The sequence below is a fragment of the Equus asinus genome, chromosome 25 (genome assembly GCF_041296235.1).
Source record: "Equus asinus isolate D_3611 breed Donkey chromosome 25, EquAss-T2T_v2, whole genome shotgun sequence".
Lineage (NCBI taxonomy): Eukaryota > Metazoa > Chordata > Mammalia > Perissodactyla > Equidae > Equus > Equus asinus.
In genome coordinates, this window is record NC_091814.1 from 32,147,602 (window position 1) to 32,162,409 (window position 14,808).

The following is a 14,808-nucleotide window of genomic DNA, read 5'->3' on the forward strand; positions in this document are numbered from 1 at the left end:
CTTAGCTTCTAAGTAGTACATGGAAGTAACTTGTTTGAATGGTGTTGACTCCTTGAACTGTGTTTAAGACTTCCTGCTAATATTTGTGTGTCTATGTGTATATTTGTGTATGTGTGTGTTTATACTGCTTTTCAGTCTACATTGGATTTAAAGAGACTTTCCAGAATCATATATACAAGGGAATAGGGATATTGAATTAAAAAATACCAAACCATGGGGCCGGCCTGGGTGTGTACAGCTTAAGTTCCCGAGCTCCGCTTCAGTGGCCCAGGGTTCTCAGGTTCAGATCCCCGGTGTGCTCCTCACACTGCTTGTCAAGCCACACTGTGGCAGCGTCCTACATAAAATAGAGGAAAACTGGCACAGATGTTTGCTCAGTGACAATCTTCCTCAAGCAAAAAGTGGAAGGTTGCCAACAGATAGCTCAGGGCCAATCTTCCTCACCAAAAAAAAACAAAACAAAAACACCAAACCAGTGTGCTGGTATTTGCTGGCTACACAGCAACCGGTTCCCTCTTCCCTTCTCCCACCATTACCAGTTTTTTGTTTGGGCATACACCCCTACCCATGTGACTCTGAAAACTGACCCCACTTCCAGATCCAGATTGATTATTCTAAATCAATCAGGGGAATGCCATCTCTGCTATAAGAATGAATGGTATTCCCCTGTCCACAGGAATGGATATAGGCGGTTTTAAAGCATGGGCCCCAAATTCTTTGAAGCTGTCCTTTTGACAAGTAGAATCTGTGCCTCCTCTCCTTGAAGCTGAGTGCTTTGACTTCTTGACTAATAGAATGTGGCAGAATTGACATTTGCATCAGTGGAAACTGGCAGTTCCTACTTCCTGTCTCTTGGGACACATGCATCTTGAGACACTTCCTGTCTCTGGGGAACACAGCAACCATCCTATGAGGAAGCCCAAGCAGCCCACAAGGAGACCAACATGGAGAAGAATCTAGGTCTCTGGCCCTCAGCTCCAGCTGAGCTGCCAGCTGACAACCAAATTGCCAGCCATGTAGGTCAACCATCTTGGAAATGAATTCTTCAGCCAATTCATGAGTTAAATAAATTATTGTTGTTATTTTAAGCTACCAAGTTATAGGATGGTTTATAATGCAACAATAGGTAACTACAACGCTAATACTTCACCCCTTGAATGTGCACCTTTTCTGTCTCTTGAGACATTTAGGATCTTTTATTCCTGGTGAAACGTTATATTAACATCCTTTTACTTTTATTTCTTTTACTTTTCCTTCCTTCCCTCTCTTCTTCCTTCCTTCCTTGTTTCCTGGCACTCAGTGATCCTTTTCAATTAAAAAAGAATATCCTTCAATTCTGGGGAATGTCCTTGACAAACTTTCTCGAAAAATTTCCTCCCCTTCACTTTCTCTGTGCTTTCTTTCTGGAACCCTACATTAGACAAATTAGATCTCCTGGATTGATTTTCTAATTCTGTTTCTTTTTGTTCATCTTTTTTTCTACTTATCCTCCAATCCTGATATTGAATTTTAAATTTCCGCTATTAGACATTTAACTTCCAAGAGCTCTGCCAGATTCTTTGAGTCTACCTTTAAAATGAGATCCTATTCTTTTTTCCATGTATAAAAAATTTCTCATTCCTCTCTTAGGACATTAATGTTAAGAATTTTTTTAAAAACACTTCTGCTTTCTGCATTATTTATATTTCTTCAGGGTTCCTTTTCTCTATTTCTTTAGGTCTCTCTTTTATTTTGGAGGTATTTTTTACTCAAATATCTGTTCATCCTTGGCTATAGATTCATGTTAAAAGTGAAAGACTGGCTAGCATAGACTACTGCAAATTGGTTTCAATTTTGACTGAATTCAATCCAATAAAAAAGTTTTTTGAGGGCTACTTTATAAAATGTCCGATTCTAGGCACTTCCAAGGATACAAAGAAGAATAAAACGACGTCTTCAAGAAGTTTATAATCTAATAGAGTAGTTCAGGGTTTTTTCCTTCAAATCTTCATGACATTTATTTCTTTGTCCCATTTTTATTGTACTGGCTTTAGGCCCCTCAGGACAGTGCTATATAGAAGCAGTGATAGTGGACATCTTTGTCTTATTGACAATTTTTAAAATAACAGCTTTGTTGAGATATAATCCACACACCATAAAGTTCACCAATTTAAAGTGTACAATTGAATGGTTTTTAATATATTCACAGATATGTGCAACCATCACCAAAGTCAATTTGAGAACATTTTCATCACCTCAGAAAGAAGACCCATACCCTTTAGCTGTCGTCCTGCTACTCTCCCATCCCTGTCTAGCTCTAAGCAACCACAAAATCTGCTTTCCGACTCTATGCATTTCCCTTTTCTGAACATTTTATATAAATGGAATGATAGAATATGTGGTCTTTCATAACTGAGCATTTCTTTCACTTAGCATAATATTTTCAACTTTTTTCCGTGTTATATCATGTATTCATATTTCATTCCTTTTATTAATTTTTAAGAATTGTGGTAAAATATACATAACATATAACTTACCGTTTAAATCATTTTTAAGTCAATTCAGTGGCATGAAGTACATTCACGTTGTTGTGTAACCATTACTGAGAACCATTTCCAGAACTTTTCATTGCTCCAACTGAAACATTGTACCCATTAAACAAGAACCCCATTCTCTCCTCCCCCTGAGCCCCTGGTAACCACTATTCTGTCTCTATGTATTTGACTATTCTTCATACCTCATATAAGTGAAATTATCCAAAATTTGTTCTTTAGTGCCTGACTTATTTCACTTAGCATAACGTTTTCAAATTTCCTCCATGTTATAGTACGTATCAGCTCCTTGGTATTGGAGCTCCAAGTTTTGGTATGTTGTGTCTTCATTTTTGCTCATCTCAAAGTATTTTCTAATTTTCCTTTTGATTTTTTCTTTCATTCATTGGTTTTTTAAGAGCATGTTTAATTTCCACATATTTGTGTTTTTCCTGATTTTTTTTTTCTGCTATTGAAACCTACTTTCATTCCATTGTGATTGGAGAATATACTTTGTACTATTTCTTTCCTTTAAAATTTATTGAGGTTTGTTTTATGGCTATACATATGTTTTATCCTAGAGAACATTCCAGGTGCACTCGAGAAGAACTTATTTTCTGCTGTTGGGTGGAGTGCTGTATAGACGTCTGTTAGGTCAAGCTGGTTTACGGTTGATCAGGTCTTCTATTTTCTTTATTGACCTTCTACCTAGTTCTGTCCATTATTGAAAGTGGGGCATTGAAATTCTGACTATTATTGTTGAATTGTTTATTTCTCTCCTTATTTCTGTCAGTTTTTGCTTCATGTATTTTGATGCTCCGTTGTTAGGTGCATATATATATTATTGATATGGTTAGATTCATGGCTCCCATTTTACTTTATTTTTCTATATGTCTCATGTCTTTTTTGATCCTCTCTTCCTCCTTCTTTCTTTTGCATTAAGCGAATATTTTATAAGGAAATAACTGTTGTATCTTCCTGATGGATTGATCCTGTTATCATTATAAAATGTCCCTCTTAATCTCTAGTAACATTTTTTTTGTTTTAAAGTCTGTTTTGTCTAATATTAGTATAGCCACTCTAGTTTTCTTGTGGTTGCTGTTTGCATGATATATATTTTTCCATCATTTTACTTTCAATTTATTTGTATATTTGAAGCTCGATTGTGTCTCTCATGGATAGCATATAGTTAGATCTTGTTGTGTTTTTTTAATCCAGTCTGACAATCACCATCTTGTGATTGGATTGTTTAATCTATTCACATTTAATATTGTTATTTGATAACTTACTTAATAGTATATAATACATATTATATAACATATAGTATATAAATATAAGTAATTATTTAATAACATTATTGATATGGTTGGATTTATGTCTCCCATTTTACTTTTTGATTTCTATATGTTTCATATCTTCTATGATCCTCTTCCTCCTTTACTGCTTTCTTTTGCATTAAGTGGTTATTTTATAAGGAAGCATTTACATTTCTTTCATTATATTTTCACTTTTTTTTTGCTGAGGAAGATTCTCCCTGAGCTAACATTCGTGCCAATCTTCCTCTATTTTTTAGTGTGTGGGCCTCCAGCACAGCATGGCCGCTAACAGTGGTGTAGGTCTGAACCTGGGAACTGAAACCGGGCTGCCAAAGTGGAGCGCACTGAACTTAACAACTAGGCCACTGAGGCCGGCCCTTGATTATATTTTTTGAGGGTTTTATTTTTAGTGGTTGGTCTAGGGCTGACTGTATGCATCTTAACTTATCAGAATCAGCTTTGGGTTTATACTTACAATTCCAATGAGATATAGAAATGTTATCCTATGTAGCTCTATTCTCTTTTCTCTCTTTTGGTGGTATTATTATCCATACATATTACATCTATAAATGTTACAAACCCAACAACACATTGTTATAGCTATCACCTTATCTAATTATGTGTCTTTTATAGAAGCTAAGAGAAGAAAAGAAAGTATGTATTTATAACTTTTGTAATATCAACCTTTTTATTTATCATTTTTGGTTCTCTTCATTTGTTCCTGTGGATTCAAATTACCACATAGAGTCATCTTCTTAGCTCAGTACAGCTTTGCTCTCACCTCCTTTTTGCTGTTAATGGCAAATATGTTACATTTCTATATGTTATATGTCTGACGATACGTTATATACGTGTTCTTTGCAATAAGGGCGTTTATCAGATGAAACTTTGAACTGTATCTGCTTATCCTTGTTCTTTCTCCATTTCTTTATTCTTTATCTGTGTGTGCTTAAGAGGTAGTAGAGGGAAAAAAAGAAACTGTAACTGATTCACAGTTGACCTGGGGATGGTTAATTCCCAGCAAGAAGAAACCCATGGAACAAATGACCAGGCCAGGTTATTTTGGCAGCGTTTATAATATGCAGCAAAATAGTGCAAAAATTAAGAGCACATACTTTTTTAGTTGGTTAGACTGCTACTTGCCAGCTGAGTGTCTCTGAGCAAGTAAGTTACTTTATTTTTCTGAGCCTCTATTTCCTCATTGGTATAGTGGGAAGAATAATATCTATGTGGTTTTGAGAGTTAAATGATGTAATATATGCTAGGTGTTCAATAAATGATAGCTATTATTATATTCAAATGAGAAATAAAAATTCAGAGCACATCCCCACAAGGCCCAGGGATTACGCTGGTGGAAAAACTTTGCCCAACAGGAAGGATAATGATCCGTGGTTATTCTGGTTGTCATTAGTAGGCTATTGCACTGAAAAGCAAAGTAGAATTTAGGGACCAAGGATATAGGACCAGTGAGTATGATGTCAAGCTTTCCTAATATTTTATCCTTGTCTTAGAAAATAACTGCACACATTTGGAAGACAGAGTCTCAAAATCTCCTGTGACTACAAAGTAGGGTAGTTTTTGGTTCATTATTTCTGTGGCAAAACACCTTATTTGCAGGTCTTCTATTGACATGCATGTTTTCTGGAGAGCTGGGAAGGCGGAATGAGGAGGAGAGGGGACACTTGGCACTAGCGCACTCTCTGTTTTTCTGGCATCCATAGTATAAATTGCTAAGGAAAAAAAAGATAAAGATGCTCTGCCAAGAAGAGTATCTTAATTTGTCAGTTGTGGAGTATGATAACACGTAGCAGAGTGTTCAGGTAATTAGAAAAATCTTTATCAACAGGGAACATACCTTTGTGGCGTATTTTACAATGGCAATCACTTAGCCCTCAAATAGTCCCTCCCTTCTTATTCTCAGGGTGTTTTTAAGAATTTCTTTTAGAAAATGTATAGGTTGTTATTAAGTAAGTTCATGGGAAAAACTTTTAAATATATCAATATTTTAGAGAAAATTATCAGAAAAACTCATAAAGGGAATTGAGAAGTGGTCTGGCCTGCTGAAGTGGCCCAGCCCAGGTTTTAGGAGCTAGCTTGTCCCCCATGTGGGAAGATAATGCAGAGCCTTTTCCTCAACAAGGCAAAAGATGCCCCCTAAGGAGCTACCTGCTCTTCCTCTCCTGGCTGCTAGGTTAATCAGTAGGCTTAAATCCTAGCATGCCCAGCTGGGGACATAGTGCACCTGAAAAGAGAAGAAAGAGATTATACTACAAAGAAGCTGCAAGAATTAGCTGGCATGTACTGGCGGGAGCCAGGGTGCTTGATCGAAGAAGCCAGAACATAATGATAGATAAGTAAGAGTTCACTGACTTGGAGATACGTCTCAGTGGAAGAAGGGGTAGCTCTGAGAAACCTGGAGAAGTTGATGGCTCATACTTAGTGAAGTTGAAATACTTAAGAAGCTATGGGAGATGGTGACAGAAGGGATGAAAAGGCTCAGGTAAATGGGCATATTGAAATATATATATTACGTGAAGCCAGAATACTTGCCAGAGGGTTACATTCCACCGGAGGACCTAGAAGTCATATCATTTACCAAACTATCAGGAATGTGCTAAAGAGACGGGCACCAGCATTACCTGGGGGATCAGTACTGGCTCTTCTCTGTGGGCCAAGGAAAATGATAGGAGACGCAATGACAGAGCTGGGCTCATCAGTAGCAATGGGGATGATGGGGTTCTGAAATAATACTCGCCAGTTGGTAACCTTTTCCTGTCAGAAGCCAGGGGAAAGCAATTATGATAATGACTGGTAAATTTGGAGAGACAGCCAACGAGACTCAATGTACAAGGGAGCTGTGGAGATGATTAAGTGAACATGACATCCCTCGGGACAAAATAAGTGGGAAGCCAACAAGGGTCCTGCTTCATACAATCAAAAGCAAGCAAGAATGGGTGAGCAGAAAGCTGAGGGCAGCTGCCCCAATAAAAAGTTGCGATACGTTGCTCAATTCCTAAGCCAATTGGACCTATGCCAATTTTCAGACCCCAAACCTGTTGACTGAAAAGGCGAATAGGTCCCTAGGAAGAATATATGGTAAAGATTCTTCCAGTCCTTCCCCAAAGGGATCTTCAGCCAAATGGTTCAGCTGACTATACGTTGGAGAAAGAAGAATGCTCAGACATTTTGAGGACTGTTGGACATAGGAACTAAGGTAATCTGGAAACCTAAGGTATCGTCATGGCCCTTTTTTTACAAGGGTGTCATATGCAGGCCCATCAGAATGCATCCAACATGGAAGAGGCAGTAAACAACCAAGCAGACCAAATGACTTAGCCAGTTGTCATTAGCCAGGCTTTATCAACAGGAATCCCAGGACCGGCACAATGGGCACATGAATAGGGTGGTCAAGTGTCAGAAATAGAGTCTATGCATGAACTCAGTAGCCTGGAGTCCCACTTACCAAGGAGTGTCTAACTACTGCTGCCTCTGATTATCCAACCCACCAGCGACAGAGACCAAAGTTGACCTTGCAATATGGCAATATTCCCTGAGAGACCAACTGGCCACTTGGTTTAAAGGTTACTACACTGGGTTCCTTCCATCCTGGAAGGGCCAGTGATTCATTCCCTCAGGAAAAGAAACTTCTTCCGAGTATGGATTTGCCTTTCCTGCCTGCAGAGTCTCAGTCAGCACCATTATGATGTTGCTTATGAAGTGCCTGATTCATAAGCATAGAATCACTCACAGTATCCCTGTGACCAACAGACCAACTTCATCATCTGACCAGAGGACTAACTTCACAGTGAGAGGACCCATCACTATGGGATCTACTGGTTGTATAACCTGTTAGACCATCCAGAAATGGTCTGACAGAGCATTGGAGTCACCTGCTAAAGTTACAACTGAAAGTACCAGCTTGGAAACATGCTTTGCAAGGAAGAGTGACATTCTATAAGATGCAGTATATGCACTTACCTACAGAATTAGGTTTCTATATATGGCTTGGGAACCAAGGAGTGGAAGCATGGGTGGCCCCATTTACCATCATTTCCAATGACCTACTAGGGAACTTTGTGATTCTTGTTCCCACAGTTCTGGACTCTGCAAGCTTAAAGGCCCTGGTCCCTAAAGGGGGAGCAGTCTTGCCAGGGTCCCATTGAACTACAAGCTAAAACTATCACCTGGGCACTTTGGATTCCTGTGTCCAGGGACCAGCAGGAGAGAAGAGAGTCACCATCTTAGGGGTAATTGACTCTGATTATCAGGAGAAGGTAAGGCTGCTGTTTTACAATAAAGGCAGAGAGAAATATCTGTGGAAAACAAGGGATCTTCTTGGGTGCCTTTTGGTACTCTTTTGACCAATTGTGACTGTGAATGGAAAAATGCAGCAACTCTGACCTGATAAAGAGTCAGGGACTCAGACCCTTGGCAAATGTGGGTTTGGCCACATCATTCTGTAACCTGCCAAACCTCCGTAAGTGATAGCTCAGTGTGAGTAAAATTTAGAATGGAAAGTGGAAGAGGAAGATGACGAGTACCAGTTGCAACCCTACAGTCAACTGTAGAGATGGGCGCTGTAGTTCATCTCACTAATCTCCTTTTTCTATGTTTCTCCTCAGCAAGAAAGGCCTATATGAACCATGGAGATGCTAAAGGTTATATTGCAGTGTTCAAGGCAAGGAAATGCTCTCTCTGTGAAGGGACTGGGCCAAAGACTGAACAAGGTGGAAGGACTAGAGTCTGGGCATTTTTACTCAGAGGGGAATTCCTTCAATAGGTAATCTTTGCTCTCGAGCTCACCATTGGACTGGCTGAAACTTTCTCAGAGTTGCACCACAGTCTGAAGCTCTTTCTATCCAATTCCTCTTCCTTCCTCTTCTTCTTTAATAGGGATCAGACTTGCATTGGGGTCTGAGGTTTTCCATACTCCCTCCTGTTCCCTGTCCTCTTTCTCTTTCACAGGCATTAGCCTCAACAAATCTCTCGAACTTCTAATTCTACTTTGGCACTTGCTTCCCAGAGAGCTCAAACTGACGCACGAATTGCGAGATCTTCCCAGCGTGTACATTTTCATGACTCAAGTAAATATATCCTCTTTCTTATTTCTTTTAACTTTTTTCTTTTAAAAAGAACCAAAGTGGAGCTGACTCAGTGGCCCAGCAGTTAAGTTCATGCACTCTGCTTTGCCGGCCTGGGGTTCACCATTTCAGATCCTGGTTGTGGACCTACACACTGCTCATCAAGCCATGCTGTGGCAGGCATCCCACATATAAAGCAGAGGAAGATGGGCACGGATGTTAGCTCAGGGCCAATCTTCCTCAGCAAAAAGAGGAGGATTGGCAGCGGCTGTTAGCTCAGGACTAATCTTCCTCAAAAAAAAAAAATCGTCTATGGAGGGGAAAATATTCTGCCTTTAAAATCAACTTTCATGGAGTAAAGCTTTACCTGAGAACCACTCGGAGGGGGTGCTTTTAAAAATATGGATCCTCAAGCCCTACCTCCAGGTTCTGATTCATTTGATGTGAGATGGAGCCTGGAAATTTGTATTTTTAAGAAATCCCAGATGATATGGATGTGGTATTAAGGGCCACACTTTAAGAAACGCCTATAGAGAAGGTCTTTTTTATGGTGTGTTACCAAAAAAAGTCTGATTTTATTTCAGGAGTCAGGAAAACACATGAATTCCTTAGGGCAGATATTTAAAAGAAAGACTTAGGCATTTAATACCTTGTTGGGGGCATTTTGCTTAACTCCCTGGTTTGGATGGCCACCAGAGTAAAATCTTCTTGGCAGGAGTTATGAGGTTACTGCCAAAAGTTCTTAGTGAAAAATTCAAATAGAGACTTCAGATCAATGAGGGCATAGCATAATATCATAATTATCACAGCCACCTCATCACCTACTGGCCTAATCAATTTTCTGGAAAAGAGGTTCCTTATCTCTTAAGGAGAAGTCATATATTTTTAAATTCTCTGTGTCCTCAAATGTATCATTGTTATAATAATGACATTGGGCTTACATTTTTTAACTCAAGTGCAAGATATACTATCATCTGACTCAGAAATGGGATTCATGAAGGAAAATTTTTAAAAACTTAATCCATTGTTGGCATAGCTTTAGAATGAATTAGCATTCAATTTCCTCCTTTTCCTAGTTGTTTTTTCAATAAACAATTGTAATGACACATCAGTAGGATATTTTCTTCTTGCTCTTCATTCACAATATTTTATATAAATGAAATTATTATTTAAAGTAATTATATTAATTAAAGTAATTAATTATATTAATTAAAGTAATTATAACTTTGTTCCCCCTCCCCCCCGGGAAAATAAGTGTAGTGCGTGCTTTTTTGTGTGTTGTTTAACCATTCTTTTGGCTTTAACTTTGTTTAACCTTTGTTAGAAGAAATAAAAATATAGTTAATTTGAACTAATTACCAAATTACATTAATGAAGGATATGTATGTCAGTAACAATTTCATATAGGTTATGTACAAGGGTAGAAAATAAAAATAGAGGAACTGATTATCTCATTACATTGCAAAAGCCCAATGTATCACCTTGGTAAACTGATTTTACAGTCTGGTTTCAAGTTGCAGGTCTACATTGTATCTATATCTCATGTCTGAGACCTCTCACTCAGGCTCCAATCTTTTATTAAGCTTAATAACCTTCAGTTCTTTTAAATTGGGCTATCCTGTTGTGACTCAATCATCTCCCACAAAATGTTTCTAACCCCCATATTTCTGTGAATAGCACCATTAATTTTGTCTCATGCTTACAACATTAGAACTAATTTTGCTTTTTCCTTTACTTAATCATATATCTGTTTGTCACTATATGTATTATTTAGGACTCTTTTGGTTGCAAATGATGGCGTTTGAAACTGCGGTTAGCTTAAGGAATAAAGGGAATTTGCTGGAGGGATCCGGGTGTGGTTCACAGAATAAAAGAAAGAGCTACAGGAACTAGAACAGGTCTAGGAACCTCTGGAACTGGAACAAGCAAACTGGCACCACTAGAATATGCTGTCTCTATCAGAATGACAGCTATACTTTCTGGGTATTACTACTGGGACACCGGGAGAAGACTCGATGTCACATGCCTACAGCTCAATGGGCATAAAGGAAAACTGAGTTTGGCCTCCGGTTTCAATTCAGCCGTTCTCAGAGAGGCATTCTGGTTGGTCCAGCTTGGGTTATGTTCCTATTCCTTGGACCAATCACTGTGGCTAGTGGGATGTTATACTAGGTTTGGGATTGGCAGTTGTGTTAGTCTGCATCCTCTGAGAAGCAGATGTCAAAACAAGATTAAATGTATAAGGGTTTTATTCAGGGAAATGCCTGTGTGAAAGGGAGGGAGCTGCAAATGGCTGAGAAGCTATCACACCAAAATGCAGTCTGACCCTGAGTGAAGGAGAAGGTGGATTGGGCCTAGATTGCTGTGCAGTCCATGGAAGGTTCCGTAATGGTGTTGCGTAGTTCTTGAGCCAAAGTTGGCTGAAAAAGGAGTCCCTGTCCCCACTGGAATCTGTCTGTCTTAGTGTTCCCATCATGCTCAATCTTTGGCAGGAGCAGCCTGTAAAGGCAGGGCCTTCAATCCAACCTGGAGATGGATTTCAAAGTGCAGCAACTGGGGTCCTTAGTCAATTATGCTCCCTGCAGTGGGAGATCTACAAGGGGCATGGGTGCATATTGGTCCTCTCCAGAATCAAATGGCTGGAGTGGAAGACGGGCAGCTCCTCAAAAAGAAGGGATATATTTTTCTGGACAAATAAAACAATAACATCTAGTTCATTAGGAACATATTGTGAAAATTCTTCTAACATGCTTCTCCAATCCAAGTCTTTCTTTTCATTCCCACAGCTGCTACTGTTGTCCGCACTTTCATTATCTTATTCTTGGACTACCAGAGCACCTTCTAATTAGTTTCTGCCTTTATTCTCAACCTTCTTCAACCAATCCTACACCCCACCTTATAATTTTCTGACTAGAACATCCTTTGAGCCTATTGCTTTCTTACTAAAAGCCCTACAAGATTTTGGGGGAGTCTCCATTTCTCAATCTGGCGTTCCAAAACTTCTAATATGAGGTTCTTACAATTTCCTAATGCAACTCCTGTATCTTGCAAATATCACCATCTTCCAGCTGCACCATGTTCATTTCAACCCCATGTTTGTCTTAGAATCATAGAATCTCAGAGGTGGGAAGTCTCTATGAGCATCAAATTGTCCTCCACTTTAGCTTCCTGACTTTGGAAGACTAGAGGTGAATCTTTGGGGATTAAAGCAAAAGTATAAATGAAGAGGAGGGAGATGAAGGAGAGAGAGAGAAATAGAGGTACGTGGGGGAGGGGTACAAAAATCTAAGGTCTGGTTCATGTGACAGAACCAGCATGTGGTCCTTAGGATTTTGAGAGCAGGAGAATAGGATAAAATAAAGGCCACTGGGGAGCTTGACTTGGGGAGGAGGAGGGATGTAGAGAGTATGGGATGGGTTCCAGGAAAAGTCTTATAGCAAGAAGAAAGCCCACTTGGAAAAACTTCATCATCTTCAACTATCCCAAATGCCTCCACCAACACAAGGTGAAGAAAAGAAACAAGCCAAGTCAGTAAGAAGGGAAAGAGACGGAAGGAAGGAGGGATGGCAACTTCCCAAATCCGCCATTCATCTAATGTTTTTGTTGAGCAGGCTTGTTAGCAAGCACAGTTCTGTTCCAATAGAGCCTGCATGTAGGGTATGATTACAATCTGGCTTACTGTGGTAAAAAAAATCCAATTATCTTACACACTAAACCCAGAGGGATTATTGGTAGCAATGATAATCTGGGCACCAGGATTTATAACAAGCTGAGATCTGTTTCTGTGCAGCTGCCACCCACTGGCTTTGGCTCTAACCCTTGCTACAGAATAAGCCTGGTGCCTTTTCATGTGGCAACCACTCAAATATTTGAAAACAATTATCATGGAGTCCCTGAGTCATTTCTTTTTCAGACTAAACATTATCAGCTTTTTAACCTTTTCTCATAGAATATAATTAGAAATATCTTGCTACTGAGTTCACTCCAGGTATTTTCTTATGAGGGCAGAGAAGAGTGGGGTTACTACTTTCCTTGGGATAGATAATAAGCATCTAAAATTAGAGCCTAAAATCACATTAATAATTTTAGTAGGCATCCTATATATGAAAATTAAACTTACTCCCAAGTAAAACTCCAGATCCTTTCCACTTATCTTGCTTCTGGCCTGGTCTTCTCTATTCTGTCTTCATTCTTTTATTGTAAGACTTTATTGAAGACTTCTCATTAATTAAATACCTTTTTGCTAATGAGGAACCACTGTGGGCTTGGCTCTGAGAGTGGGGCAGATTTGTCACTGCTGGGATTGTCTCTCATTGCTGTGACCTAGGGAAGCCAGAGATGGCAAGATCCAGGGTCAAGACTGAGGGCGAGGTAAGCAAAATGTCTAAAGTGCAAACTTTAAGGAGGCACTCACTCCCGGGTGCATGCAAGTGAGGCACAAATAGTGTAGTATTCTGGACAGAGTTCTTATCCAGTCCCCTCTCTAGTCTATTCCTTTGGATAATCCAAGAACATAGATCAGGTAGATTAGTTCAGTTGTTGGCCATTTTAACGAGAAAACAAAGTTTTAGAGTTAGTATTTTTATTTTCTGCACAATCACACAAGCATACGCTCATTGAATATATACTGGGCAAAACGATAGTCATTATGTGGTATACGGTCAGGGGGAGGGAGTTCAGAACACAAGATTGTCATAGATCTTTCCATGACAGTAAGGGGAGAGGAGAGCCATACAAATCCAGCCTTTGCCCCCAGTTTTGAATGCCCTTTGGGCTGTGGATCCTTTATATCAGTGTCCAAGTTTTTCTTTAAAATTATCGCCTGAATCCAGATTCTCCCATTCTGCAGAGAGATAGTTCAGAACATTGAATGACTTCCCAATGACTGGCCCCAAAAGAAAAGTCCTACATAGGAAATTTGGAGAAAATAAAGAACTTCAGCTGTGATTATATAACTAAACCTCAGACATAAAAAGAGGCTAAATGAAAAGGGAATGGCCCCTAAGAGAAAGCAGTACAACCCTTTCCAGGCAAACAAAGAGAAAGGGAGCACAGCAAATGTGAGTTGAATGCATACCTCCCTCTCAGGTTAGCCGGCCCTGTCTGTTTGAAGAACTCCCCATTTTAGCTCCTCAGTGAAAGGGGACCAGGAAGATGAATGAAACAGGGTTACTAATTTAGGACTCCGTCAAGAGCCCATTGGATTATGAAGAGATACTCTCAATTCTGTAATATATATCAATGCAAAATGTCAGGAGAGTTCTTTCCTCTGATTTTGGGGGAGAGGGTTGGCAGGCATCACAGAGAGGGAGGAGCCACTTGAAACTTTATTTTCAGAACATAATTATACACTTTTAAGTTTAAATGCTATTCTTCCTAGTTGTGAAAAAGTCGAAGACCACAGAATGATGAAATATAAAGTGAAAGCCTATTCCATGCTTCTGGGCCCCAGAGGAAACAATTGTTGACAGTTTGGTTTGTATCCATCCAACACTTCTGTGCCTTAAAAATGTATTATTACACATGTATTAGGATTCTCCAGAGAAACAGAACCAATAAGACATATATGTATGTGTATATATATATATGGAGAGAGAGAGAGAGAGATTATAAGGAATTGGCTCGCATGATTTTAAGTCCCAAGATCTGCTATTGTCACGCTGGAGTCCCAAAAGAGCTGATGCTGTAGTTCCAGCCCCAGTCTGAAGGCCTGAGAACCAGGAGAGCTGATGGTGTAATTTCCAGTCCAAAAGCTGGCAGGCTGGAGACCCAAGGAGAGCTGATGTTCCAGTTTGAGTCTGAAGGCAAGAAAAGACTGACGTCCCAGCTCAGAGCCATTAGGCAAGAGGAGTTCCATTTTACCCAGCTTTTTTGTTCTATTCCGGTCTTCCACTGATTGGA